Below are 27,956 nucleotides of genomic sequence, written 5' to 3'. Positions count from 1 at the left end.
TATATATCCATGGTGCACCGGCAGGCAGCGTCTTTTGTCTCGGCCACCCCAAGTCCAGCCGAGTTCTCTTTACACCGAGCCCTGAGGAGACAACGACGTCCGTCGTCGCCGCGGTGGTAATGACTGCATTCGCAGCTGTTGCCGCTGTCCCTGCTGGTAGCGCAGAAGGCGCGGCAGCTCGCCTCGTACGCTGCCGCCGCAATTAAACGTCGCGGACGACGGGGTCATTACCACGCGACGGACAGCCTACCCCTCCCTTCTGTCTCCTCTTTTCACACTGTCGTCTTTTTCCTCTCACTCTGAGGAAATAATTTGCTCGTGGTCCCCACTGGCTCAAAAGTCAGAGCAAACACTTTTTTCATCTTTTTTATCGCCTTTATCACCCGCTCCCTTTCCCGACTCCGTCGTTAGGAAGTGAACCTCCGACTACGCTCCTCGTTCTTTTCTTCACTGCACGGCAGCAGTGGCATGCGAAGAAGACGCTCGCTTGATGGAAGTGGCGAGGCGAGAAAAAGAAAAGGAGGGAGGGAGGGGGGGGGGGGGGGGGTTGTACTGATGAGCGCCGTTTCGTCGGCGCCGATCATTGGATCAGCGTGCCGAGATCGAGATAATCGGGCCCCGTACGGCTTACACCGGGCTCGCGCTTCCTCCTGGGAATCAATGCGGTGCGGGTTGCCCTCGTCACGTGGTTCGGCTGGCTTTCCGAAGTCGCGGCACTAGACGGAGCGGGGGCCCGGGCCAGCCCACGAGCGCTAGGCCGTGATTGCGGTCGGCCCGCTGCAATTACCGGGGCACGGGGCAAAGCGCGAATGCCGTTGCCGTGCTGTTTGCTTTGGCCTTGCGTTGCTTCTACGGAGATGCTCTTTGCCGAAAGGGAAACCAGGCGGCCCCGGCAGCAGGGAACACAAACCCTCTCATCGCAAGTGTTTCTACATTCTGCCTCCGGCTCGGTACTTACAGTTTGGCCACGGAAACTTTTATGCTCTTTTGGCCAAGAAGTAATGTCTCACCCCTTATACGAACCCGCTTACTTCGAAGTGAAGTTCGAGGTCGATAGGATAATAGGATGAGACCTATCGGACAAAACAGCAGTCGAGCATCACAATCAAAGTAGGCCTTTGGCCACGGGTAATTTCTTTGCAGTAGTCATTATTCGCGTACATTGGCCAAGAAAATACTTTTAAAGCGCTTGTTTCAGCAGTCTATCGCTAAAGTTTCTGCGAGTAAAGGAGGTCAATGGCACAATTGTCTACTAAAAGACGCACTGATCGCAAGTGACATCTCACGTTCGTATCAGTCTTACGACGTTCGTCATGGCAAATGGATAGATAACTTCGTCATCCCCTGTATCATATGTTTTTTTTTTAGTTTCTGCTTGCGCAGTGTCTTAAGACTCATTGCTACAGGTCTTACCTGTTGTCGTTTTTCATAAGCCTTCGTCTCTCGCCTTCAACCTCGTGAGAGCGGTAACAGGAAACATAAGTGAATCAATCCGCTACGGCATATGCTTGCAAATGGGTCTTTGCGGGATAATTACTCTACATATTATTTAATTTGGTCTGAGGAAGTCTCTCTGCGGAGACTTCGGGCTCTGGCAGCCCTTACCCCTTCCTTGGCTTTGCCCTATGGGGCCCCAGCACCTTGACCACGTGAAGTTACCAAAGCGCTCTCCCAATGCGTCATTAACCGCATCTGCAGTGGCTGTGTCTAAAGACTGAGGCCACAAGAGAGAAAGTGCTTAAATATACCGGTGTACGCACAGGCCAGCCCACAGAATACGAATGGTTTATTATGAACTACAAGTTCCAAGGACCCCTTCCGCAGCTTCTTCACAAAGCAGGACTGGGTGATTTAACAGTAATATGCTGTATGGCAAACAATGCGATAAAAAGATAGAGAGAGAGACACCTATCTACCACTTGAAGCGTACGAGTTTCACTGCCTGACTCGTACAAGGAAAATACAATGCAGATGCGTCAGCGAGACAAACGCTGAGAGTCATTAGCCAGCGGCAGGAGCCCTCCACGAACTTGGGGCGAACCAATGCTTCTCCGCAACAGCCCAACTGCCACAGCGTGCGGGAAATTTTCCCTAAGCTAACCTGTTTGTCATGTGCATATTCCGTGTGCACTGTCTTTGTAATATTTAGCACATTTGTACCATCTGTAATGCACTGCGCAAGGTTAATGTAGCGCAGAAAGCAGCAGTTAGTTATGAAGAGCATTATCTCAGCTACTTAGGACTAAAACTGCAACTAAGCACAGAGAGCGTCCAAAGTTCATAACAGGGATACATGCTTTTTCTGCAGATCTCCCCGTAACAATATATTACCCCTAGTCTGTTCGGTAACGCCAACTGGAAATTCCGAAAATTGCATGCACAAATTTCTAGACAAAACAACAAACATTTGCTAGTTAATTCCTTGCCCTCGGCCATGACATTGTTTCAACATTATGCTTCGTTCCGCAGGTGCTCTGTATAAGGTCTTGCTGACGAATTAGGGACTTGTGCTGAAAAAACTCGCAGTGTCTTCGGATACAGTTAGCAATCGTCCGTAAACAAAAGAAAGTTGCAGCTCATCAAAGATGTCTTAGCGTTTTGATTGCACAGAGACACTTTTCGTCCGTTGCGCGACTTTTCTGTGCTCATATAGTGGACGCAAGAGATGATGGCATTAGCAAAGATGTTAGACTAGACAGAGACCTGACACAATACCCTAGACCAGGAATGCTTGGCAGTCTATCGTGACACCTTCTTAACTTGCGCGTATACGAAAGGTAGTCATAAAAGAGACCCATGGTAATCACCGTCTCACTGGCCGGATATGCAAATCTTAACGCGCGTACATGCGAAGGTCAGTTAAGTAACAACCGGTAACAAAAGCATGCCCTTCCTTCAGCTCAGCGGAAAGCGTGTGAAAAAACAACTTGTATATGACGGCACAGTTGCATACAACTTAGTTACTTCTGATGTATGCCCTATGCCCATCGTGGGAAGAGCAGTACTTGAGCTGATTGTCAGTTGCGATGGAACTCGGCGCACTTAAGACAACTATGCCGCAAAACAGCGGGCTACAATGCGTTAAAATAAAGCAAAGCTAAGAATCACTGAATAAAGGAAAAACAGACAAAGAGCGCTGTTGGGAGTTAAAACTCCGGAACCATTTCCTAATTATCTCTGCAATTAGTGGTTTGTAGTCCTCTTCGCACCTTCCCTCGCAACGCGATTCACGTACCCTTCATTCATTATGTATTCCGACAGAGTGGGACGCATTAGCTAAACTTGTATGTTACCTTGGTGCTCATCCAGAAGGAATTGTGAAGAATCAGTGAAGTCACGGGCCACCATTCTTCTTAGCTCTCCGACAGAGCCAGCTGCTCTTTTATTCAATTAGTAATCCATTACCCGCTTGGAACTTGGAAAGTAGCGGTGCGAGTGAGTGAGCCTTGCATTTGCACGAGGAGAGAGAGAGAGAGAGTCCGTCTCGCCTAATTGAGCGGGAAGGGGCGCTCCACTACGCAACGAGGATTTTAACGTTAAGACATTTTCCTCGGCCGCTAAGCCTGCGCAGTTACAGCGACAGGCAGAGTAGTATCACGCCATCTCGCGATTGCTCCGGCTGCATGCAAGAAAGAGGCTGCATTGCTGATTCCTTTCCGTGCTTAGAGTTGCGCCGTTGTACTCAGTGCTCTTGATGCGGAGTTCAAGCGAGTCACGCAAACCATGCTCGAAATTTTTCGCCGGCACACGGTATTTACTCGAAGCATTTCTTTGTTTCGGTGAAAGTTCTGCACTTAAGGCTCTGGAAAAACTTGTAGTTGCATCACTTAGTACGTCTTGAGGATACGAGTATAACATCACGTATAAAAGGACAGTAACCTCTGTCCTGTTGGTGTCTACAAAATGCGTTACGGATACCTAAGCACTTACAAGGCATCTTACGAGGCATTTTGATGTTTTGAAGCTCTCGACGTTTCTGACATTGTGGTGCAAGTGATTCGCTTGTTCATATCGCATAGCGTGGTACTCTCTTGTGTTTGTAAAAAACTTGTTTCATGATGTCACCATTTTCATGTCTGATAATGGGCGAGAAGATTTGAGCGTATGATCATGTCTGGCATTGCGGATGTGTTTTCTTTTGATGTCACGGCATCATCATTAGTTCTGCGTGCATACTAGACCAGCGAAAATAATGTTTTCATTCCGCACTCTGACCTATATATTCCCTTGTCATTGTCTTAAACTGAAATTTGTCATAAGGTATGATTCTCTTCATGCGCTTATGCCGTCTTAGTAACGTTTTCTACGAGACTGAGAGCGTGAGCGTCGACGACCGCGAAGCTATCTCGCTGATTTCCTACCACGTACCTGTGGTGTCAGCCGGCGGTGTTACCCACATAGAAATACACAGAAAGAAAACGGCGATGTAGATTTCACCTGCTCGCGGAAACGGTCCCACGAGAGAAAGGGTAAACATTTTTACCACTCACCATACCTGGCGCTCCAACTTGCTGCATAACTTTATTTTCTGGTAAATGTCTATTAATCAACGTATTTCTCTCTCTCTCTCTATCTTATACGAGGGTCACGTGAATAAACGGAAGCAAGAGAGAGAGAAAAAATTCACCGGGTTAAAACAGGGCAGAATCGCGCGGCAAGTTTTATCGCTTCAAACGATGACTGGCATACAATTACAAGTGGCATTAAATCATCCCTCAGCAACCCTAGTCTAACACTTCGTAGGAAGATTTCACAACTTTACCTTTTTCACAAACTGTGAAATAACTTCCCACCACCTCAGCAACACTATTCTACTTCCACCCAGCTGCGCGTCTCAACGCCGGTTCAATAACCTGTCTACAACGCTTGCATGGTACCTCTAATGCCTTCGGCAAATATTTCTTACCTACTGCTACTGAGCTATGGAACGAGCTAACCAAGGATATGGTAAATGAAAGTGATTCAGATAAATTTATGCAGCTATTGTCATGTTTTTTAAACCATTAACCTACCACCACTGTGCTGTTGCTCTAACGTCTACATTTGGTACTCCTCTGTTATAGTGCCGGTTGTGATAGCAGTTGTACTGCGTTTTTTATTTGTTTTTTGTGCCCACCGTCTTCTAGCATGCATACTAAATTTGTTTATCATTGTGTAAGGAAGTTAACCATTGTATAATAATGACTATAGTGTTTATAGGCCACGGCGGCCACGTTTCGATGGGGGCGAAATGCGGAAACATCCGTGTACTTACATTTACGTGCACGTTAAAGAACCCCAGGTGGTCGAAATTTCCGGAATGCTCCACTACGGTGTGCCTCATAATCAGAAAACGGTTTTCGCACGTAAAACTCTGTAATTTATGTTTATTGATGCCTTTGCCCGCCCTCCCTTATGTTATACCCTGAAAGTGGTTTTTAAGGGACAATAAAGGATGATGATAACCTCTGTAGCACCATGAACTTGGCATGCAGATGCTGAGCTATCTTTAGGTAGAATGATATTGTGCCATCGCTACAGGAACATTGCTGTCGGAGTAGGTGCTGGAGCTGGATCAACTCTACTCAACCCCGAACCTCGTTCCCTCGGCAGTTACAAACGGCCACCGATGTAGGGTTTCTCAAGACTTAATCCAAGCCTGCGGGAACACGAGTGCAGTAACGACGACACTAAAAATAATATAACTAAATAAGAAAGTCGGAATTTAATTCCGATAGGCGAGGCACCGTTCGCGATAGAAAGTTAGAACACAACTACACGAACTAACTATAGTAGGTTTATCAGCCGAATAAACTTGGAGGGAGGCCTTGGGAGAGGGCTTTTGCCCTGCAGTGGGCGTAACCAGAATGATGATGATGATGATGATGATGATGATGATGATGATGATGATGAACTTGGAAGCATTCGCTTACTAACTAAATAACAAGCATAACGTCAGCGCGCACAAAAAAAAATTCAGCACATCACACTCGATGAGCGCGGACACTCGCAATCAAAACGCTGGCGTGAGCAAGCGCAGCAGCATCGAGCGAAGTGACCTTCGTTTGGTCTATCGCCTCAACCCAAGACCGGCGAGAACACAGCGCGCATAAAGGTATGAGCCGTTTTCAGATACCTTTCAAGATACGGCCCGCGGTCGCGCGCGGCAGTGTGCAGTACGCAGTTGTTGGCGCAATCCAAATCCTGCTCCCTCCCGCGCTGCCTCCCCGCTTTCCTCCATATACGGCGCGCGAGATTGAGCAGCGATCGTCGGTTCCCCTTGTGCGCGGTCGCAAAATGCGCAGTTGCTGCCGGAACACAATGCCGCCGCATCCCCTTTCTCCCTCCCATCCCCCCACGACCTTTCGCGCGACGGAAGAGGCGCGTTTGCTCTCTGCGTTCTCCTTCGCGCGCGCCAGATTGAGCCACGATCGACGGCTTCCCTCGCGTGCTTTCACCCGCACATGCAGCATACGAGGCGCGGCGACGGTGTTATCGCCCTTAGACTTGATACGGGACATCACGGCGACGGCGAAAGTACGCCTGGAGTATCCGTGTAATTGATATCGCAATAAAAAAGAAGAAGAAGGAAATGAACGCCCCATGTCAGAAAAGCCCAGCTTTCAGTGCGATCTGTAATGGTGAAAATAACTCCTGAAAGTTTCGCGTGCAGCCGCGGACGTTGTCGGCCCGACTTCGCGCAGGAGCCGGTGTGCGCGAGCTCGGCGGGCCCTGACAGAGAGCTAAGCGAGCAACCGAGCGAACGATCGGAGACAAATGCGCGCTTCTGAGGCGGCGGCGGGAGGTTCCAAATTGCAGTCGCCCGTGCGGAAAATTACTCGCTAAGCGGCCCTGCTTCGCTCGGACAGGGCCCCGTGGTCGTCGAGCAAGCGAGTCGAGCGCTCCATCAACACTGCAGCGAGCAGCCGTCGAGGCGGAACGCTCCTTGCGGCTCCTCTCCTACGCAGTTGTTAAGTGCCCGCCGCCCTTCTCTCCTCCTTCACACTGACGAGAAGAAGATATTCATGAACGCGCCGCGAGATGCAGAAAAGGAAGAACTAGGAGGAGCGCAAGTTAAGGAAAAGGTAACAAAAATTTCGATGGAGGGTACGGGCTTTCTTCGCAGAGCCGAAATGAAGCAATTTACGTTTACTCTCAGCACCGAGCGACTTATATTACGGCTTCCCTTTCACCGTATAACCTTTCTCGTACGTTCATTCTGCCTCGAAAGAGTTTTTTTTCCCTTGTAATGTATTTTATTTTCATTTCTTTGAGTCACTGATAGTCTTCTCCTATTGCAATCGGCAGCAGTTCTCTAATTAATATGGTAAATAGAGGTGTATATCTTCTTGCACGAAAAAAAAAGAAGAAAGAAAAAGGCATGAAGAAAAACAGCCTATAGAAAATCACGTACCGTAGTGTCCATGTTTACTATTAACATCTGGAGGTGCCTGGTTTCAAACTGGTACCTATATAGGAAACTCTGGTAAAGTATTTGTCTTGACTTTTGGGTGAACTGCGCGAGGACAGTATTCATGAAAGGAAACAAACACGACCGCTCGCGTTTGTTTCCTTTCTTGTCCCATCCTCGCGCAGTTCACCCAAAAGTTATTTTGAACCAACAAGCCCAGCTAAGAACCCTTCATAAGTTTATTTGTTTTGTTTTCTCTATCGCTTTTCCTGCTACGCTCTATCTTGCAACGTGTCTGCAAACAGATTGTAAACCGCTGTAAAAATAAAACAGGTACTCGGCCTGAGGTCCAGAAGAGAATAAAACATATAATAGCGTTTCGATACCGCTGCGGATATACCTTGTTCAATGAACAATGAAGATGAGCGAAAGAGGGGTCGATTATTTATCAATGTATCACCCTCGCCTGACGAGTTTTCGTCGAACTTTGAACTATACTGGCGTTTATTCAAGCCTACTTAATATAGCCAAACGCGGTGGTTTGCAGCGTTAGTTAAACCACACGCTACATGATATCATCATACATGTCTCTTTGCCTTCTTATTGTGCCTTAACGTCCCGAAGCGTCTAAAACTGACAACCATTCCACTTCGTGAAGATGGAATGACAGCGAAAGCCAACGACAGTCAAAGCTCTCAAACGAAACGCAAAGTGCTTTTGCTGCCATTCCATCTTAACAGAGTGGAATGGTTGCCCGGGATCGCGATTGTCGTTTTCGTTCAGCATCGCGGGAACGTTCTCCGTCGGTGGTCGCTTCGCGTCTGCGCGGTTTACGTTCTCGTTGCTGTTCCCTCCGGCGCTCGTCGTACGCATGTTGTTCTTCGGGGGCACGAACTATATACGTGTCCGCCGGCATGGATAACGCAGCTGTTATTAGCGTCGATACCTGTCCTGCTGCGATAACCTTGACGTCACGCTGTTTTTCTCGACGAGCGTTCTAATTTGTTCCGCATTTTGACATCTGCGCCGCCGCACTGCACCCGTACATGATCACACACGAAGCAAACAATGAAACTCACTGTGTATGGGTTTGTTAGAAATCGTTAAGTCCGTTTCTGTTGCCGGACGCCGAATAAACTACGGAAGTTTAGTCATATACAGCTTTCACTGTAATATCATGAGTTATGCGACAATAGTTGCGTAATGCTAGGTATTGAAAGAAGTTAGTCACAAGCTCGTTTTATGTAGTTTCCATGGCGCTCTGTGATTTCAAAAAGTAACAGTTTCGCCCGAAAGGCGAAACATCGTTTGCGATAGCAAATTAGTAGACAGCTATACGAAGTAAGGATAGTAGCATTATCGGCCGTATAAACCTGTAAACATTCGCTTGCTAACTAAATTAAGAAAGATGGTGTCATGCGCGCACAAGCAAACATGAACTCATCTCACTCGGTGACCGCGGAAACTCGCTGTCAAAGCGTTGGAGTCAGGAAGCTCGGCAGCAGCAGCGAGCGAATCAACCTCCAAGCTGCCTCCTGCTTCAGCGCGAACTAATCGGCGAGAGCACAGCGCGCACAAAGCTGTCAGCCTTCGTCGAGACACTGTCCCCATCGCAGATCGCTTTGAAGATAGGGTCCGCGCGGTGGCGCCAAACTCGGCAGTCGCCGGAGTAGAACGCCCTTCTGCCTCCCCTCCCCGTGATGCGTTGCACGCGACGGAAGACGGCATGCTTCTTTTTCCCTTTCCTCCCTTGCGCGCGCGCTATGGAGCCGCCATCGTTGGCTCACTCTCGCAAGCTTTCACTCGTACTTACAGTGTACGGCGCGCGGCGACGATGTTATCGCCCCTTGAACTGTATACGGAACATCACGGTGGTGTCGACACCGACGGCGACGGCACGAAAGCCACCTGAAATGTCCATATATTTGCTATCGCAATAAAAGGGCAGAGTGCACTGGGCAGTTCGCGTGGTTCTGGAAGGAGCGCCTCCGGTCATATAGCAGTATACGAGCATCGCAATATTGCCTTTGCTTCGAAGCGAAGCGGGTTGATGCCAGCGAAAAGAGGGGCTCGCGACGCCTAACTGAGCTACTTCGAACGAGCTCACGGCACACGTAGCCGGGTGTTCGAAAGAGCACAGACACAAGCAATAACGCCAGAGCGCGTTGCCGAAGTGTAAAATACAAGCATCCCCTTGAACCAACCTCCTCTGCGTATTTATTTAATCCACGCCTCTTTCATTCCTTTTCTTGTTATTATTTATTTTTTCGAAGATAACGGTTTGTTCCCGATCGGGACGACTAACGCAGTGTCTGGGAGAAGCGTTTATTAAATATGTATCGTCCGCGTGCGTGAAGATTTCGGGAGCTTCCGGTTAACAAAGTTTGCGCGAAGGAGATGTCATAGAGAACTACGTAAACAACTCGCGCAACACGGACTTCGAGGTCGATAAACATGCCAGAGAGGACGGCGCTAGAATGCAAAAACGTATGCATGGTGATAAATTTGGATGTCGCAATCATTTCTCGTTCCCGTGCATATAGAGGAACGCTAAAAATAAGAAAAAAAATACAAGGAATATAGAAAGAGTAAACACCGAAATTCAAACAAGGCAATCGAGTTTCTACGCGAAATCGAAATTGGTGGATCAATATTGCCATGTCGTCTGATGGAGGCGTTGACACGGCAGTGACAATTTGCTTAGTAGGGTTAGGCGTGCGCCTAGCCTCGTAAAGTTATGCCGGCAATTATTCCACCCGAACGGCTCCTTTTAAACGTTCGTGTAAAACGGGTGTAAAATGCAGCGCGAGAAGCTCTAGTGCTACAAATACAAATTAAGGCGATTGCAGTAGCAGAGTTAGAACTCTACTCCTCGGCTTGTTCACCCCGTGAAAATCGAGCATACTTGCCACATCAATCGATCGACGACATTGAGTAGTACTTGCTAAATGCCAACGCTGTCTGCATGAAATGACTGTGGTATTATTGTGAAGGCTAAGCATTACCAGCAGCAGTTCTTGCGAAGCCAGAAGCTTGGTGAACGCGGCCCCGAGGCCAGCTCTGGCGCATCCACAACGCCATCCCGCTCTAATGCGACAGAACGCCTGAATTTAAGGCAGCGCAGTCGGGAGACATGTGTCCAGGTGCTACACACGTTGGGTGCGAGGTGCACCTGGGCACAGAACCACCGCCAGCAGCAGCGAGGAATATAGAGACGACGCACCGTTCGTTCGTCGACCGCGCACATTGGCGGTCGCCTCACATCCACTATATTTAGGGTCGGCAAAGGGGCGCCTCGCTGAAAGGGACCATCTCTCATTTCTTTCTATTGTGCCTTGTCGCAGAAAATGGAGATCTCGGCCGCCTGCCCCGAGGCAATAGGAGCGTGCGGTGGTCTCGCGCTGTTCGCGAGACTGTATGGTACGTGTGCGCGCACTATCGTGTGAGCGCGCTTCTTTGCCATCTCCCTCTGACCTGTTCATATCCATCTCCGTACGACTTTTCTTTTCATTTGTGCTGTTCGTGCATTCTTTTTTTATATATACTTGCTGTCCGTTCACGATATCTGCCTTCTCTTGCATTCACTTGCTTGTTTCCATCTTTGTTTCGTTTTTTCTTCATTTCTTTCCGCGGACGTTCTCCGAACTAGAGAAAAGCAGCGTCGCTTTCCTTTCTTCGTTCAAGCTTGCTTTCTTCGCAGCGAAAGCTCGCAACATGAAAAAAAAACCTCCATTCGGCTTATTTCCCTCTTACGACGCTAGATGTCATGGCGAAGATATCATGTCAAGAGTGAAGAACAGATCAGAGGGGCTATTAGGAGTAGGGGGGGGGGGAGGTAGTGCTCCCGCGTTTTGCTGTTTCACGCCTGCTGTGCCACCCTTCGCCTGCGATCGAAACTAACGCTCACATTTATCGGTTTATCAAAACCAAACAACGAGTTCAAGCTGCCGCCAAGGCTCACGCAGAAGCAAAATTCCTACAAAAAGAAAAGAAAAGAAGAGTACAGCGAAAAGTTGTTCTTCCCCCTGCAATAAAGCCGCACGAGGCATAACTCTGAAGAAAGAAAGAAAGTAATAAGGAAGAAAAGCAAGAAGTAATGAAAGAAAGAAAACTTATTCCGTCTGAGCTTCTTAACGGCGCGCATACGAATGTATACCGTAACGCTGCCTATAGCTGGCGGCGTATACATGCGTAACTGGCTGACGCGGCGCCTGATCGTAATTCGGAGAAGATCGTATAACGCGGATTTGTATACGAGAATAATTAAAGCCTCCAGCAAGGCGCGCCGTCGTTCATTATTGATCCAGATAAACAGGATCTTGCGAGAAAGGCCGTCGCGCGCTGCCGTTGATCGAGTGGGACGCTTTTCGCGCGGATATGTGCGCCAGCGACGCGTTAAAGCCGCGCCGCTCCTTGCCGCCTTAGTCGCCTTTCTGAGCATCAAACATTCATCCCTTTGCAAGGAGTGCTCCCGATCACCCTAAGCTCTCACAGTGCAAGGGTTCGCGAGGACGTTCCATATAGAATACAAACTATTGATGCGCCACTCTAACCCAACTTAACCGTCGCTATACTGATACGCCACTCGCTAGCTATAGAACATGAGAAAGAAAGAAAAAAAAAGAGCGCACTAAGCACCTAGTTGTTTCGGGCTTATTCAAACATAATATGTATGCGGGTGACGCACTGGGGAGATGCCTGACTGATTGCGAGCGTCGAGTGCGCCGGAAAGGAAGCGGCGTAGTTTGGTAATTTTAAAACATTAAATTTTAAGCAGCCTCGCATGAAACAGATTGTCATTTTCATGCTTTCTTTCCAATGCAAGATAATCAATGACATTTACTGCTGGGTGTTAACTTTCCACAGAAGCGTTACGGCTTTCAGAGGCGGCGTACCGGAGACATCCGCACATATGTTGACCACATAAATTGTTTAACCATTAATTACGCTACACAGTGTTTCATGCCACAAAACTGCGATTTAAGCACAGCATTTTTGAAGCGTTGGAACGAGCTTTCAGTTGTAAATAGTGAAAGGAACCATTCAATTACTAATTAATTATATGATATACGAATTACGATATACGACTCAAGTGACATTTTATTGATTTTCTTTCATGAATGCACTCTCTCTTGCCCGAAAGAAAGGCGAAGAAGTTTTTTTATTTTCTCTAACGTGTAAATTTGTTAGGACTTTACAGGGTTATCGTGCAGCCAAAGCGCCGTACGCCAGCGTTCTTGCGTTTCGCACTCTCTGCAATGCGGTTACTACAGCCAGGAGTGCAACCCCTGACCTCGTGCGCAGCACGCTCTCATTTATCAAGGGCACGTTTCGATACATTCTTTCTCTCTCGAGATTTCATGCACACCGTATTTCTTTTTATTTCGTGCACTCACATACTACCCAACGGAGTGTCGTCAGTGTGACGGCATAGTCCTCAACGCGCCGTCCTTGACGTGGCGTTTGCTGTTTTGCGAACTATTCTCATTCACTAATTTCTTTCTCTCCAAAAAGAAAAAAAAAAACAGGTGATGGGCACATGATTGCCGGGTTGTTCGGAAGGGGCTAGGACACAGTTGAGGGCAGTGATCACAAGTTTCGCGTGACGTCGACAAGCACCTGTCATGACTGTGTTGGATCCCACGGCGCACATTGTGCAACAATGACAGAAAGCCCCAACGTGCCACTTTAACCCCGCCCCCCTCCCGCTTGCCTCCCCGCCTTTACGGTCCAGAGATATATATATGGAGTTTCTTTTTGTTCTAACACAGCCTGATTTTCCAACTTTCTATATTCTCGGTGGTCGCGCCATCTTTTATTAGCTATCTCTCTTCGTGCCGCGCAAAGAGATGTCAAGTCCAAAGCTCCGATTTTATAGTTCGGTGCCGACATAAAAACGGGTCGAGTCTATGAAGTCTCCATCGAGTGCAATGTCCTATAAGACTGGCTCCACATTTAGGGACGGAACATAAAACGCGGGTTCTGATCGCGAACGCTCTGCCCTTCTTGTTTCTTCCCTTCTTCTTCTTCTTATTATTTTTTGTCCGTTCCCTCACATTGCATCACCTGTCCCTCAGTGCACCCAGCGAATCGCGACATAGTAGCGTGAGTCAGAAAGAAGTTCTCTATCTCTCCTTCTCTCAGGCAACGACACATAGAGATTACACACACGCACACATAGAGACACACAAACGCGCACGCACGTACGTACATAACCGACGCACAACTCTTTTTTCTCCCACCACGAGCCAACGCGCTCCAACAATTGGGCTGGGCTTGCGATAGCAATGCGTTGCTCTGTGTCGAGAAAAAACCGCGCAGTGATAGCAAAGGTGCACGTATAGCGACAATCTGTCCGGAACCGCTTGTGACTGGCCGACGCCGCCGTTCAGGCACATTACGTTAGAGAATACAATCACTTGCATGACGTCGGCCAATGTTGCAGGGCGATGCCTGTACGAATGCGGATCCCGATCGGCTGTCTCCAGGTCTAACTTCCAGAGCGCTGTACCGTTTTATCGGAGTATTTTTGGTTCAGAACAGGCATGACAATGGACGCAGTCCAACCTCCTTATCCTCGAGGCATGCAACGCACGATCGCACCGCGGCGAGACTCAGCGTAGAGGCAGCAGGCCAATTCTGGATCGCGTTAGAGATACGAGGAACAAAAGAGTCATCCGCTCATTGAAGCTTCATTATCATATTGTTAAAGGGTGTTGTTTATTTATTTTATCTCTTTATAGCAAGTGTTCTGACAAATACGCGTCGAAAAGACGATAACTCGCCACATCCCGTTTCGTTGTCGCATGCCTATCTCCTTTTCCTCTCAGTCGTACAGAGTTGATATACTTCTTTTTTTTTTAATTTTTTCTGGTGAACGACGCCAGCTCAGGCGAAAGCAAGAATTCGTGGTCAATGTGCCAACGCTTCCGTACGTGGAGTGAGAGGCCGTCGAAAGTTAGAAAAGCTGAGCGACGACGGGCAACTGCTTTTCAATTTCTCCGTGAGACAAAAAAAACAGCCGATAAATGCCGATGCAGCGCACGTAGGCGAGAAAAATGGGACAGCGACGACGGGGGCGGGGGGAGCGCAATTCAGCGGTTGCTTTGTGGAAGGAAGAATTATTAAAAGGGCGCAAAAAAGAAAAAAGAAGAGTAAAAGAAGAAGAAGAAGAGAGATCAGCATACTTTAGCGATTTACTCAGACAGCAGCAGGCCTTACACTAAAGGACCACCTTTCTTTCCATTTTCTCAAGAAGAACTGCCACTTTGCGGTGAGCTAATCGTCGTTTTCAAAGGGGACTAAATTGCTTACTGTGGCCTCCGAAATACGTACATAAATTCCGCCACTCTCAAGGTCACGTCCGGCTTTTAGGGTCTTATTAAAGACATTGAAGTTTCATGCAATACCTCACGCGTTACTTACATACGATCACACACTGGCTGTAATGAACATGTTGTATGATAATAAAAAAAATTGCGCGATAGGTGAATCATTAGTTCCTCCCGCTCCACATTACACATTGCTGTAGCGGCATGAGTTTGCTTTTTCTGCGGCGGTAGTGAGCAAATTCGTTAATGCGGTAGTATAGGTGGACCCGTGGCCTTCGAGATCACAACGGCCTAATGTTCATCCGGGTGATTTCCGATCCCACGGCGGACTTCACCCATAATATTGTAGGTATCCGTCTGACGGCAAATATTGGCCGATACCGAAGGCCGTATTCTGACACAGCGCCTCAAAGCGCTAGCTGTCACGAGGGGGAGATTAAATCTGCGAATGAGAACTTTACCTGGCTTCTTTATGTCAGCGTAGCAGAAAAGACAGAATGACGGGTATAGCAAACCCAGCTTTTAGCCCCAAATTTACTCTCTCAATAAAAAGAAAAAAGGCGGGTACGTTAAATATCATTGCTCCCAGCTTACTACCCTAGTATGGGGGAAACGCAAGAGCATCCAGAAAGGAGAGAAGGGTTTAACGATAGACTGTGTGAACGCTTCAGAGGTGGCCGGAGAGCTTGTTTCTCTTCCATATTCGCTGCAGCTCCGTAATCGCATTCTGCACAGATTAAGTTCCACACAAGGGAATTTCGCTCCGTTCCCGGCCGGTCGTCCAAACGACTCAGTTTTGCGTGATTGGAACCACTTACTGCTGGTACGGAAGTAGAGTGACATACGACATATCTTATACATAGTTTCATCGCAAGTGCACGTAACAACCATTCCGATTGGAGACGAGCATTCATTGTTGGAAGGCCACACCGAGTCATAAGCGACACCGTGACACCATCAGAGCGCGAATCATTGCGCGTCGTTGGTGTTCCTACTCTATGTAGAATAGACGATAAAGAGGAACTCCAAGGAAAAGGTTCTGGCCACTCCCGTGACGACGAGCATGACAAGTGTAGACGCGACTTCTATACCGTAGACTGACCTGCAAAAGTGATTTTAATGCAAGAAATTATTTGCCACATTCTTGGCACTTTGCGGTAGGTGGGTAAGTAGGTAGGTAAGTAGGTAGGTAGGTAGGTATGTAGGTAGGTAGGTAGGTAGGTAGGTAGGTATATTCCTGTCTGGCCTCGCTTTAATGAAAATAAAATAATGTGTGACTGACGGCGGAATCGAACCTATGCCATCGAGGACAGCAGCCCAATTCTCTAATTATTAGGCCACACTCGTTTTATTTTCGTTTATATTTATTTATTTACTTTTTTTATTTTTTAAAAATTATCATGATTTTTTTTGCCCGAATACTTCTCTCGCTCCAAAGCCAGTCAGCTGTTTGAAGCGCTCGGCGAGTGCGCCCCTTGCCAATTACTCTCCCTCTCTCCTTGTGACAGCTCGCGCTCTGAGGCAACGTCAGACGAGCCTATCTCCGGGAGCAACCCACTTTTCTCCGTAGCTTCCTCCTAGCACGCTATGTAGAAATTTTGCGACGTTGTACTTACTTTACGATCATAATAATCATGCTTTAACGTTTCATTGGGGGGGGGGGGGGGTGCACATGTCATTGTCGTGTTACATACCCCACGCAGCATAGCCCCACATACGAGCGACGGCATAACGCTCGGTCGCTGACGACGCCACAATATGTGTTTTTCTCGTTTACGCTTGTTCATTCTCTATGTAGAACCAAAATATCGCCATGTTGTAGGCACGCGTAAAACTACTCGCGTAGAAATCATGCCGTTACCACCATACGATCGACTTCAACGTGGCCGTTGTCGCGCCGCTGTCGTCAAAGGCACGTACGCTCACGACCCACGCACAGTACTCAATTTACACAAACACGTTGGTACACCTGGTACCGCGTTGTGGCACCCCAAGCAATGCTAGGATAGTCAGGCACCTGCATAATGTTTCGCGTAACATCGATTCCCACAGTCTGTGGGATCTGAACTTTCTTTTTTCCTATTTGTCATAATGGCGTTGGATCAGCCATGACGCAGGCTTATCGACCGAAAAGTTTGATGTACACAGATGAAAAAAAAAAGGTCATAGAAAGGCTACATCCAACTGCACCATTACCACCACATACGTCAACAAACACACACATAGACACACACACGCACACCCTCAGATACGCCCACAAACACACACACACACACGCACCATGCACACACGTACACACGCACGTATACACACACGCACGCACACACGCACGCACACATGCACGCACACACGCACAAGCATACACAGGCATGCACGCTTACTTACTCACGCAAACGCGTGAAAACACTTTTACAGACACATAGACACGCGTACACGCAAGCGCAGGCCCTCGATCTACGCAAAAGTGGTATCGCTGGTACTGCGAAAAGCCGAGGATCAGTGGCTGGCATGGCGCAAGCGGAGACCCCGCTTGCGCAGCGATCCTTCTCTCCTGTGCACCCACATCCGCGAAATGTGCGCACACGCTATAACTGTGCAAAACAGGCTGACCGCCATGGATGCTGCAGTCCGTGGGCTCTTCAGCCGACGGGACCACGAACGCCGCCGAGGGCTGCAGTGGCCAGTGGCGCTGTTTTCCCGCAAGCGTCTGAGTGCTTTCTCTTCGAACGAACAAAGAGCGTGACTGCGAGCGATCTGTGAAGGAGAGAGCAAACAGCGTGCAGAGGCCCGGAACGAGCCGTTCATCGAGGAGGAGCAACGCCTGCCGCCCGGCGCTCCTCGCTGCATTCGCTGTTCGTGGAACGGCGTATAGTAGGTGACGAACTGGGACATAGGTACTGCTGATGTGACGTCGAAACATTTTTTTTTCGTCAGGAGAACGGAAATTTACCTAGTTTTCTCTCACCGCTCTGATCTTTCGCATAACTCCGACCTGCAAGTACGTCATGCCGACAATGCACGCGATTTATTATAGCCAGAGGAAATACGCTGCAGCGAAATACCGTAATTAAATCATCTAAATTTTGCTCCGACCGGGTGCTGCATGACATTCACAGATTTATGCTGCGCCACTTCTTTTGTCCTATATGTCCTACGTTTTATAGTTCTAGTACTTGAGGGGCGGGGGGAGGAGGTGCTCCTCTTGCAGGAATTAAAATTGTCTCGTAACCTCTCTCACACACGCACACACACACGCACGCACATGCACACACGCACGCACACACGCGCACACACACACGCGCACACACATACACGCACACACATACACACACACACATACGCACACACGCGCACACACACGCGCGCACGCACACACACACACACACACACACACACACACACACACACACACACACACACACACACACACACACACACACACACACACACACACACACACACACACACAAAGTCCGGCGATTACGATATTCCCTAATGCGAAACTTGAGCGCTGCTTTATACGTGTTTTCATTTCGAGATATATTGAGACAAAGAATTTGAGACCGAAATCACCCCACCGACTGGCAGTGGGCCAGTGCCGTTAGCGCCTTCGCAGAGGGAGGGGCAGTATAGCAACACTGGCATGATGAGCGGCATCGAAGCCAGCTGTGGAAGAGAACAACGAACGCGCGAGCAGTGGCACGAGCGCGTTCACACGGTTACGCCGATGCTCAATCCCGGAACGGGCGCCTAAGAACTACGCTCTAAAGCAAGAAACGCGAAAAACCATGCGTATTGCGTATTCAATTCGTTGATCTTCCCCAGCCAGATTTCCATGCCACGGTATAGAAATCTTCTACCGCCTTTTTAGGGTTAACTTCACTCTGGACTCACCGCAAATTAAGAAACAGCTGCCACAAGATCGTCCGATCGCCCATGTCTGCATAGCATAGAAACAGCACTAAATGACATACGATAACACGAAACAAAGAACAGACGACGATGAACAGATGCGTGACAAATGGTCGCCATCTGTTCTTCGTTTTTCGTGTCTCACCCTGTTCTGTGCAGGACTAACTTACTACGCCATACCAGCTCTTCTTTAGTAATGGTTTCATAAGGTAGGCTTATAGGAAACAGCGACACGAAAGGAACACGAAAACAAGAAGGACCGTTCCTCCTGTGTCCTTGTTTTCTATTGCAATCTTTTCAACCCAGGAACACTTACCAACTCACGCAGCTTTCCGTCTTTCTAAAATTCTTGGTCTCAGCACTGGCTCTGCTAACCCACAGAAATCGTGCGCCACACACGCACAGAAATAGGTACGCGCACATGTTGGCCAAGACGTAAACACGAAACTTCAAAGCCATCTGCTGCCGCAAATGTCAGAACTGGCTCTTCCAAAGCACGGCGCACCGTCCAAGTTGTTTTATCATCTTCACCGCGTAACCATTGGGAGTAAAAATTTGCTGAGGGCACGGAAAATTGCAAGAATCGATGAGTCTGCGAAGCCCGCCTAGTTACTCCGTGTGTTCGAGCGTGGGCAGCATGCCGTCTCACAGCTCGACCGTTGCTTCGGCGGGTCGAATGTGCGTCGTTTTCTGTACAGTTCGCACTTACTTTTCGTAATTATGTTTCTCTCCTTGCTGAATTCAACACGCACGCCGATACGGTTGCTGGGGGGGAAGAACGAGTTCAAAAGTGTTATGAAAACGGTAGGCGGAAGATTAGTCGGATTTATCGAAAACAGATCACCGCGCCTTCCACAGTGCCGCAGATCGGAAATCGTTGGCACCGTCAGCATGACGACTTCGGCGTTGCCTTGTCGAGTCGGCGAGCTTTTAGGATGTTTTCTCGACCCTGCTGAGCGCCACCTACGGAGCCTTTTTGTGTTGGCAGACCGCTCTGGAACGAGGTCGTACCTTACGATAGGAGGAATGGAAATGGACAGCCCTGCCCTCCAATGAGAATTGAAAGGAGCCTCAAAACTGTGTGGCACCCTTTACGTCAGCCTACCTTCATTTTTAAATGTAAACGAGAAAAAAGCGACGCTCGATTTTTCCAACTTTCGGGCATTGTTACGCAGACAACGCGCGAAGCGAGATAATGCCTTTTGCACATTGCGATTGTCCCACGCTGTAAACTGCATGCCTGTCTGCGTCTGTTTTTTTTTTTTAATGCGTTTCGCGAGGGAGCATAGTTAAATGGCGAATTGACGCTACCTGGCTCAGTGCATTATAAGATGGGCTGGTACACGGCGCCCAATTACTACCTGAAACCAACTAGCAAAAACACTTGGACTATTGACAGGATAGTGTGGATGAAAAGGCGAGATCACTGCATCGGATATAAAGGCCATATACCTGGGGCGCAATATTCCAATGAGTGTTTTGTCTCCGCTATACGGGAATTGTGTTCACCATCGTATTCTGGTGACAGGAAGATCCGCATATTCAGTAACTGTGATAAATTTACTAAGCTAGCACCTTTAGTGAAAAAATAAAAAGCAGTTCCGGATTATTTATGCGTGAGAGAATCCGGTGCAACAAAAATAAAGAAAAAGAAAGGGGGAGGGGGGAGGAGATTTTTTATAACGCACGAGAACCATGAAAGAGGACGCGAACTGACCACGTGGAGCATTAACGAAATCACTCAAAGTTTTCTTGTAAAGAAGAGAGGTGGAGATTTCTTCCCTTGCCAAAGTAGCCACTTCGCGCGCCTTTCCTTGAGATCATTGCTACTAGCATTGCCTGTCCGAACATACTTGCAACGTTTCGGAAGCACCTCCTGATTCAACCGTGCACCTCTAACGCTCTACGTTGCGCTAGCGCCGTTGACTTTTGCATAATCTCCTCCACCGCGCATCTCTTACGACTCGTTTGCGTTCTGCATGACTTTCTTATTAGTCCGAGAGGAAGCAGAAATAAGAACAGGCACACGTCGGGAAAGAGAGAGGAACTGGGCAGGGAGAAAACGAGGGCGGATTATGAAAATTAAATTTCTGCCCCTCGTGGTTTACGCAACGACCCTCTTCCAGGGCCACCTCAAGAAACCGCGTCAGGTGTTCTTTGAACTCGGCGGGCGCCCTCGGCCAAACAAGCTGAACGCATTCGCGAGGCCTATAATTTAAATAACGCGCGCCGGTGCCCCAGGTTTTCGGCGGCGTGCCGGTGAGGGAGGATGCAGTGCAAGAGAAGAGGGGGGGACCTCTTCGCCGCACGGCTCGCTCGTGGCGAGGCGAAACATCACTCCAGGGTACATGGGGCAAACGGGATGGTGCAGCAGCAGCTTCCTTCCGCTGTTAACGAGGCCGCGGCATGCATTTTTAATGACAGCGCGGCACTCTTGGTGCGCGGGGCGTGGGGCGCGCTTTTGCTGACTGGCGTTGCGCCAGTTTCCAAGACGAGCCGGCGCAACGTTTTTCTCAGGTTATTTCACGCCTCTTCGCGTCTGTCTTCTCTCTCTCTCACTCTCTCTTAACGAACGCCACCACGTTTGCGCTCTCCTTTTCCTTTAGAGTGGTTGGCAACACCCTGCCTAAAATGCGTTACACGCGCACTTCAGTTGCGCAACTCGACACTTGTCCCCCGTAAGAGTGAAAGCAAGCAGTCGCTTCGCGGTGGCCTCTCTCGCGCTAGCCGTAGCGCTGGCTCGAGTGACGACACCATAAGGTGAGCCCGATGTTTCGAGCGAGCATTTCGGTTTGCTCTCTAACTTGCACAATACGCGTCGTTCGTGCAATATAAGTGTATAGGGCAAAAACAAATGACGGAGAGAAATAACGCACTACCCAGCACGACATTCCTTCTCTGTGGCATTGTTTTATATAAGTGTACCAGCATGTCACCCCAGCAATACCGAAACTCCACTCTTAACACGTGAATACGTGGCTCTGTAAGGGATACTCAGCGCATTAACTGTTGTCATCTTGTCGGGCCATATCTGTTTGCTGCAAAATTTAATACCCAAGCAGTCATTAGCTCTGCTGACGGACGAGGTATCAGGCAGAGTAAATGCGATTAGTGGTGGCAGCAATAATTGCAAATAACTTCGGCTGTGTTCTACCTGTAAGTCCTGCCCATACATTCCTCGTGAAAGAGTGTACATGGGCCGCACTAAGCACGGAAACAGCAGCCTCAAGGCCAAGCCACGTGTATGACATTCCAAATGCGCCATTAAATATATCTTAAGTTTTAAGCGCTGTGGTAGATCCGCCGCATTTTCCGGCTGGAGCAGCGGTAACGGTCAGTTTGATTTAAACAAAAGGCTCGGCTACGCGGTTGAGGTTACCGTAAAATGTACGGTTGCCTTAACCACAACGACGTGGGGCCAGGTCAATCGCAAATCTCGTTATCTTGAACCCAGTACGACTTGGCTGATTTATGCAAAGCTTATTCCGATAACCACTGCTCCCACCACCACACCTCCGACTCATGCGCCTTTGACGTTGGAAACAGGTAGCTTCCAAGTCAGCCGAATAGTACAGAGAAACTGTCAGTTTTTGTTCGCGGACTATACTAGTGCGATTTCTCTTTAATTGCTAACTGATCTGTCGGAGGAGGCCGCATGGATCTTCGTTTAACCCTCACACTACAGTAAAGTGCATGGATACATAACGAATGTAACTCCATTTTGTGGGCTTCCATGGAACGCATTTCGTAGTGCGGAAACGGAAAGGTAAGTTCTTCCAACACAAAGAAACGGTAGTACATAGAAAATGGGTACACAAAGGAAATAAAGCTGTAGGTGAAGGAACGCATGCCAAGCTCTTTCTTTCTTTTTTTGCTTTCCTTTTGCTCTTCTTTATTGCAGTAAATGAGCAAGATGTGAGTGCTTGTGTTCGTTACATTTCCTTGTCTCAATGCACGCTACAGTGTTTAGTCAAAGGGTGAAGAAACAGCGGCCGCAGTGAGGCGGGGAATACAGGCGAGGCGGCCGTCGACTTCGCGAAAATTAGCTTCTTGCCTGCGCTGCATGCCGCCAGAACAGGGCGAGTAAAACATGTTTCGCGCAACCGGACGCGAGTGCGATATATATCTGGAAGCTGCTGGAACTCTGAGAGCCATTCCTTACACTGCTTCTTATAACACTCTACGTATACCTCGCAACCCCCGGGAAGTTGTGTAGTTGGACAAAAGTGGCGCTATAAGCGGACTACGAGAAGTTTCCAGGGAAAAACAGAAGAAAGACACTGCAAGGTTTTTCTTATTAAAACATGCAAAAGAAGAGCAAAAAAAGCCGTGCCAGCTCGCACAACCGCCAGTGTTTTCTCCAATGTAACACCGACTAGCCCAAGACGATAACATTTTCCCATTTAGTGCCAGTTCTAATTTTCTCTCGCTTATCTCTCTCTGTAGCTTCTCTCCGCCTTCCCCACACTCCCTCAACCTCCCACCCCTTTTATCCAAGTTATTTTTTTTACTCACGCCAAGCTGGTGGCACCGTTTATTCAAAGAATACGTTCTTTAATTCATTCCCCTATCTGCCGAGACCCCGTAACACCAGGTCCCATTCCCGCTTTCGCGACATTCGGGGAAATAACCGTTTGTGCCCGCGCGCTTCCAGGAAGTGAATAGCAGCAAAGCAGTTCGTCTTTTCCTCCGAGCGTCGGCGAAGGAGAGCCGCAGTCGTATATGCATACCAACGGGTCCCCAAGCTACTCATGCCGCAAGGCGCGCTTCCTGTTCCATTCAACCTGCATTCCTGTAGGAAAATTGGTCGTATATTGCCGCGATATATGCTTTACTACCTTCGTGTTTATGTTTTCCTTTTCTTTGTAGGCTGCAGGAGGTCTGTGCAGCGGCTCGCTAATTCTGTGCAGTAGGGAGTGCAGCTCCAAAGAACGGCTTCACCTGCTGCACCATAGAATAGCAATAACTGAACCGATAAAAGTTGCTCGAGCTTAAAATAATTTGTTAATTAAATGAATACTAAAATAAATCACTAAATTAGGCTATAGAAACGGGTATTGCTCTTTCAGGTCTCCTCTTGGGCTTTGATGGGCCGAAAGATGCTATTCTGGCAGAAATAAAAAGGGCGCATTTGTTCTCTCTCTCTTTAATCTGGCGTATAGAACTGACACGAGAACTAAGGCAATGTTGTTTCAAGTTTCTTTCATTCTTTTTTGCATTTTGGTACTCTTGTGTGGCAGAATTGAAAACGTCCACGAAAACTTTGAGGGAATTTTATTTTATTTACAAATGAAGGTAGCCTTTCTAGTTTGGTTTGTTAGTAAGAATTAATGATTAGCCTTTGTCGCCATCTCTGATGTGACAATGAAAAAATGTGGAAATTTCGTTGCGATGTGGATGCCCGTTTTTTGCTTTTACGCCATCTACCGTTGATCCAAGTCTTCATCCTTCGTGACTGTGAGCTACTTATGGTTGCAAAAAGATCTACCAATCCAGTGCAAGCTCATAATTTATTCAGGTCCTCATTCACTCTTTCTTAAGGTTAGGGGAAGTCGCTAAGAGGATAAGTAGTGCTAAGAAAAAGATAGCTGTACCTGTGATTAAAAAAAAAAGCATAAACTCAATGATTTCTGTGTCCAATAATCTCACACAATCATACGTGACAACGAGGGTTACGTGTTACAGTCAATGTTGTACCGTATGATAACTGGCACAACTGGCAATTATTGAAGGTATTCGGTTGGCTACGCTGGGCTGGAGGAACTGGGGTAATATAGATATGAGCGACATAAGAGCTCGTGAGTGAACTCGTGCGGTAATACTAAAAATTATGATTAAATTGCGGAATTGAACGCCTCGGACCAACGCACAGGATGTGAGAAGCGCCGTGGTGGTAGGCTCTAAATCAGTTTAGACGCTACCGGGGTGTTCTTTAACGTGCACACAAAGCACGATTCCCTTACTCTTGTCGGAATGGGGGAGGGTGTCCAACCCGCGACCTCGTGCTCAGAAGTAGAACGAGACACTAAAGAGGCGTTGCTGCGTTACCTGAAAGATACTGGATCGTGCGACAAACCGCGACTCGACTACACATTGTGTGACGTTGTAAGTGTGTAAGTAAATGTGTGCAAGTAGATTTTGGCGCCTCGTAGAGGCGTCGGCAACTCCTGCAGAGAAACACCCTGAGAAGAACTAAGGCGCAGCGATACAAAAAGCACTCAAGAACGGCTTCTCGCGAGTAGTTAGCAAGCCGCGATGTACAAGGCACGAGTTCTCAATTCAAGCTCACAAGCTATAGGACACAAGCCTAATTCTCATCTTTTCTTGCTATCTCATATTTTGCACCTCTTTCCCCCTTCTCCAGTACAGGGTAGACAACGGGACAGGTCCTCTGGTTAGCCTCCCGTATTTCCTTGGCTCTTTATCTCTCTCTTTCTCTTTGGTCACCTAGTCAGCGCGGTAGATCGCAGCTAACGTTGAAGATGTATGCAAAGCTTGAGGTGTTCAGAACAGTTATGTATGTTAGCTTTCATGAAGCTTAAGGTGCCCAAGTTTTAGCAATAGGCGACAAGAGTAAGCGGAACCGAGGATATTGGTTTTTAGTGATGCTATCAAGACATTAAACAATCAAACCAAGGAATGTGTGGAGGAACTTAGCCAGGGGCAAGTTTTTTATGCGATGATTAGTAAAAAAAAGGGTGTATAATAAAACTGAAAGAGAAGCAGGCTTTTATTTTTCACTTCCATTTCCATCTTCCCTTTATTACGAAATATAAGGTTTACTGCAAATGTTACGCTTCGTTTGTTTTATTGAGATGAAAACCAATATCTCATTTGTTCTCGCCCGTGCTGGCGACGACGACTACTGCTTTTTACGTACTAATTGAATACGTATATAGGACTTTGTAAAGTTAAGAAAAAAAAAATAAGCTTCTCCATTAATTAATAATTGAATAGAACAACAGAAGACGTAGAAACACTAACGGTGGAAGTACACCAGGAAATGTTCCCCCCTGCCCCCCCCCCCCCCCCCTTGGAACCTAAATCATTAATTAATTATCAAAGAGAAACACCCATTGATTGCCCCCTTACGGTTTTAATTGGTTTCGTTCTCTTGTTGGCTTCATACGGTTGTTCATTTCTGCCGTGCGGGCCGACGAACACTTGAAGAAGTCGCAAAGCTCCTCTGTGCAGTACAAAGCATAGCGAGGACGAGGTACGCATGCTATAGCTGGCCATATCGTGCACGCTTCTTTCCTTGCAAGGCAGAGAGAGAGAGAGACTGCAGCTCCCCAATCTCCCGAGCTCTTCGGCTAACAAGACGCAGCCGGAAATGAGTCTCCCTCGCGCGCGGAGGGAGGCCCATGCGCGGCGGCCGACAACGAATACGCGCGTGAGTGGGAGCGAGCTCTGTTCTGGGGGTAGGCAGCCGGGCCCGGCACACGCAGTGACCGGGTCCGGGAAACCGGCGAGATGCCCGCGGGCGCACTGCATGCTCGCTCACAAAGGGGATGACGGCAGCGGTGGTGCAGGCGTATGCACACGGGACGCTGGGCGCGCGCCCTCTCTCGCCATTCCGGCCGCTTCGCTCCACCATACACGCTTGTTACGCGAAAAAATTTCACCAGGCGGGCAAAATTAAACCGCCGCTCTTTCGCCGCATGTTTCGCATACGCCCCGGACAAACACACGCACGCACGCACACACACGCGCGCGGAGCAAGCGCTCGTTTCTCCCATTGTTACTACGTTTCCTCTTCTTTCTTGCTCCTCGTTTCTTTCTTCTTTTTTTACAAATTTCTGTGTGCTCTTTCCTAGGTATTGTGCAGCGCTCAGATGAAGAGGACGATAAGTGATAAGAATGTAAAACAGCGTGGCGATGGGATTTCTGCGCGCTTGCGCGCAATGGTAGCTTTATTAAAAAGAATGAAGTTTCGGAATGTGGGATTAAACGTGAAAAAGAAAAAGGCATGATTACTCGCACCGAAGTGGCTTTGTGCCATTCCCGTTTTGTTGAAATTTGAAGCCAATTTGAACACAAAGGAACCGGGATGCGGAATACGACGGCGGGGCGAAGCGAAATTAACTTTTAATGTACATTGCACCGAAACATACGCGCCCCCGTAATTACGCATAGGCGGAGCTGCTAGAACAAGGATATACGTGAGAGCATTTCATTTGTCGTCGTGCAGAAATAATAAGAATAAAAGGTTTTTACGTGGAATTGGCATTGGAAGAGCTGCACGCTTTGATGCCGTTACAAGATACCTGCTACGTACTCTAAAATATTTCACATCCTTAAGGGTGCTGCTTTGTCCCACGGCCGCCAACCGTTTTATGATAACTATAGTTAACGATCCTTATTGTTAATTAAATACATAAAAAGCTTTTAGTTTACATAAAAGCGAGCTCGAATTACACCTGTGAGGAGAGAAGCCGCAATTAAAAGCTCTGTATTAATTCTGACCACTTGATGCCCACCAAAATATCTGACCCGAGAGTTTGACAGTGTAGTGCTTTGGCAACGCCTCCTAGATAACACAGGGCCTGTGCACTAGGAGGCGTGCTACCATGCCCGACTGCCGTAGAATCTAATGGGAAAGCTCCCGAGCAAGACGCGGTGATTTTTGACGTCGCCGCTTTCGTCACGCCTGGCTTGACAGAGTGTGAGAAGGGCTAAATGCGCCCCACCTAGCGGAAATTTTGGTCGCAAGCAGCATGACGTAATAAAGCAGAATGCACAGGCCTGCTACGTGGGAGCCATTGGCCTTGGACGGAGCGGAGCGTACAGAAGGGATGTCAGACCCAAGCGTAAACCAGATTTATTAGGACTGCAGACGCCCGGAGCGCTGGCAAACCCCATCGCGAGTGCATTAATGCAGCGCGAGCATGCACGCGCCTGTCCGTTGCTTCGAGAGCAGCAGAGACGCGTGCGAGAACGGGGTAAGTGCTCAGGTAGCGCGTTTGAAGGGGCTTACGATGGGCGGACTGTCGCACAGAGACATGTGTTGCTGCCCGGAGGTCCGGAGAAACGTAGGGCACTCGAGGTGCAGGTGCTCTGGCGGGAAATGAGCGGATGCATTGAAACACGCTACGCAAACGCGTAACACAATCCCTGATTGAGAGCTGTGCAGCTGTAGCGCCTCGAGGAAGTCGCAGAGAAGACGAAGGCTGGTGCCAAAAACAAGCTCGGCATTCGAGCAGCCTAAATTAGCGTTCAACGCTGTGCGTATGCCAAGACGGGTTAGGGGAAGGTGCTGAACCCTCTCAAGACGAGTCTTGAGCCGTGCGCACAGTCTACTGGTGACGGTTAAAACGATAAAC

General features: G+C 48.3%; 1 protein-coding gene across 3 annotated transcripts in view; it reads right to left on the bottom strand.

Moving 5' to 3' along the window:
- LOC135919724 (neuronal acetylcholine receptor subunit alpha-7-like) overlaps positions 1–27,956 on the bottom strand; it is a 328,023-nt gene that overhangs the window by 146,751 nt on the left and 153,316 nt on the right. The gene's annotated exons all lie outside the window — the stretch shown is intronic.

Source organism: Dermacentor albipictus, chromosome 2 (genome assembly GCF_038994185.2).
Source record: "Dermacentor albipictus isolate Rhodes 1998 colony chromosome 2, USDA_Dalb.pri_finalv2, whole genome shotgun sequence".
NCBI lineage: Eukaryota > Metazoa > Arthropoda > Arachnida > Ixodida > Ixodidae > Dermacentor > Dermacentor albipictus.
This window is presented reverse-complemented; position numbering and strand designations above follow the sequence as displayed.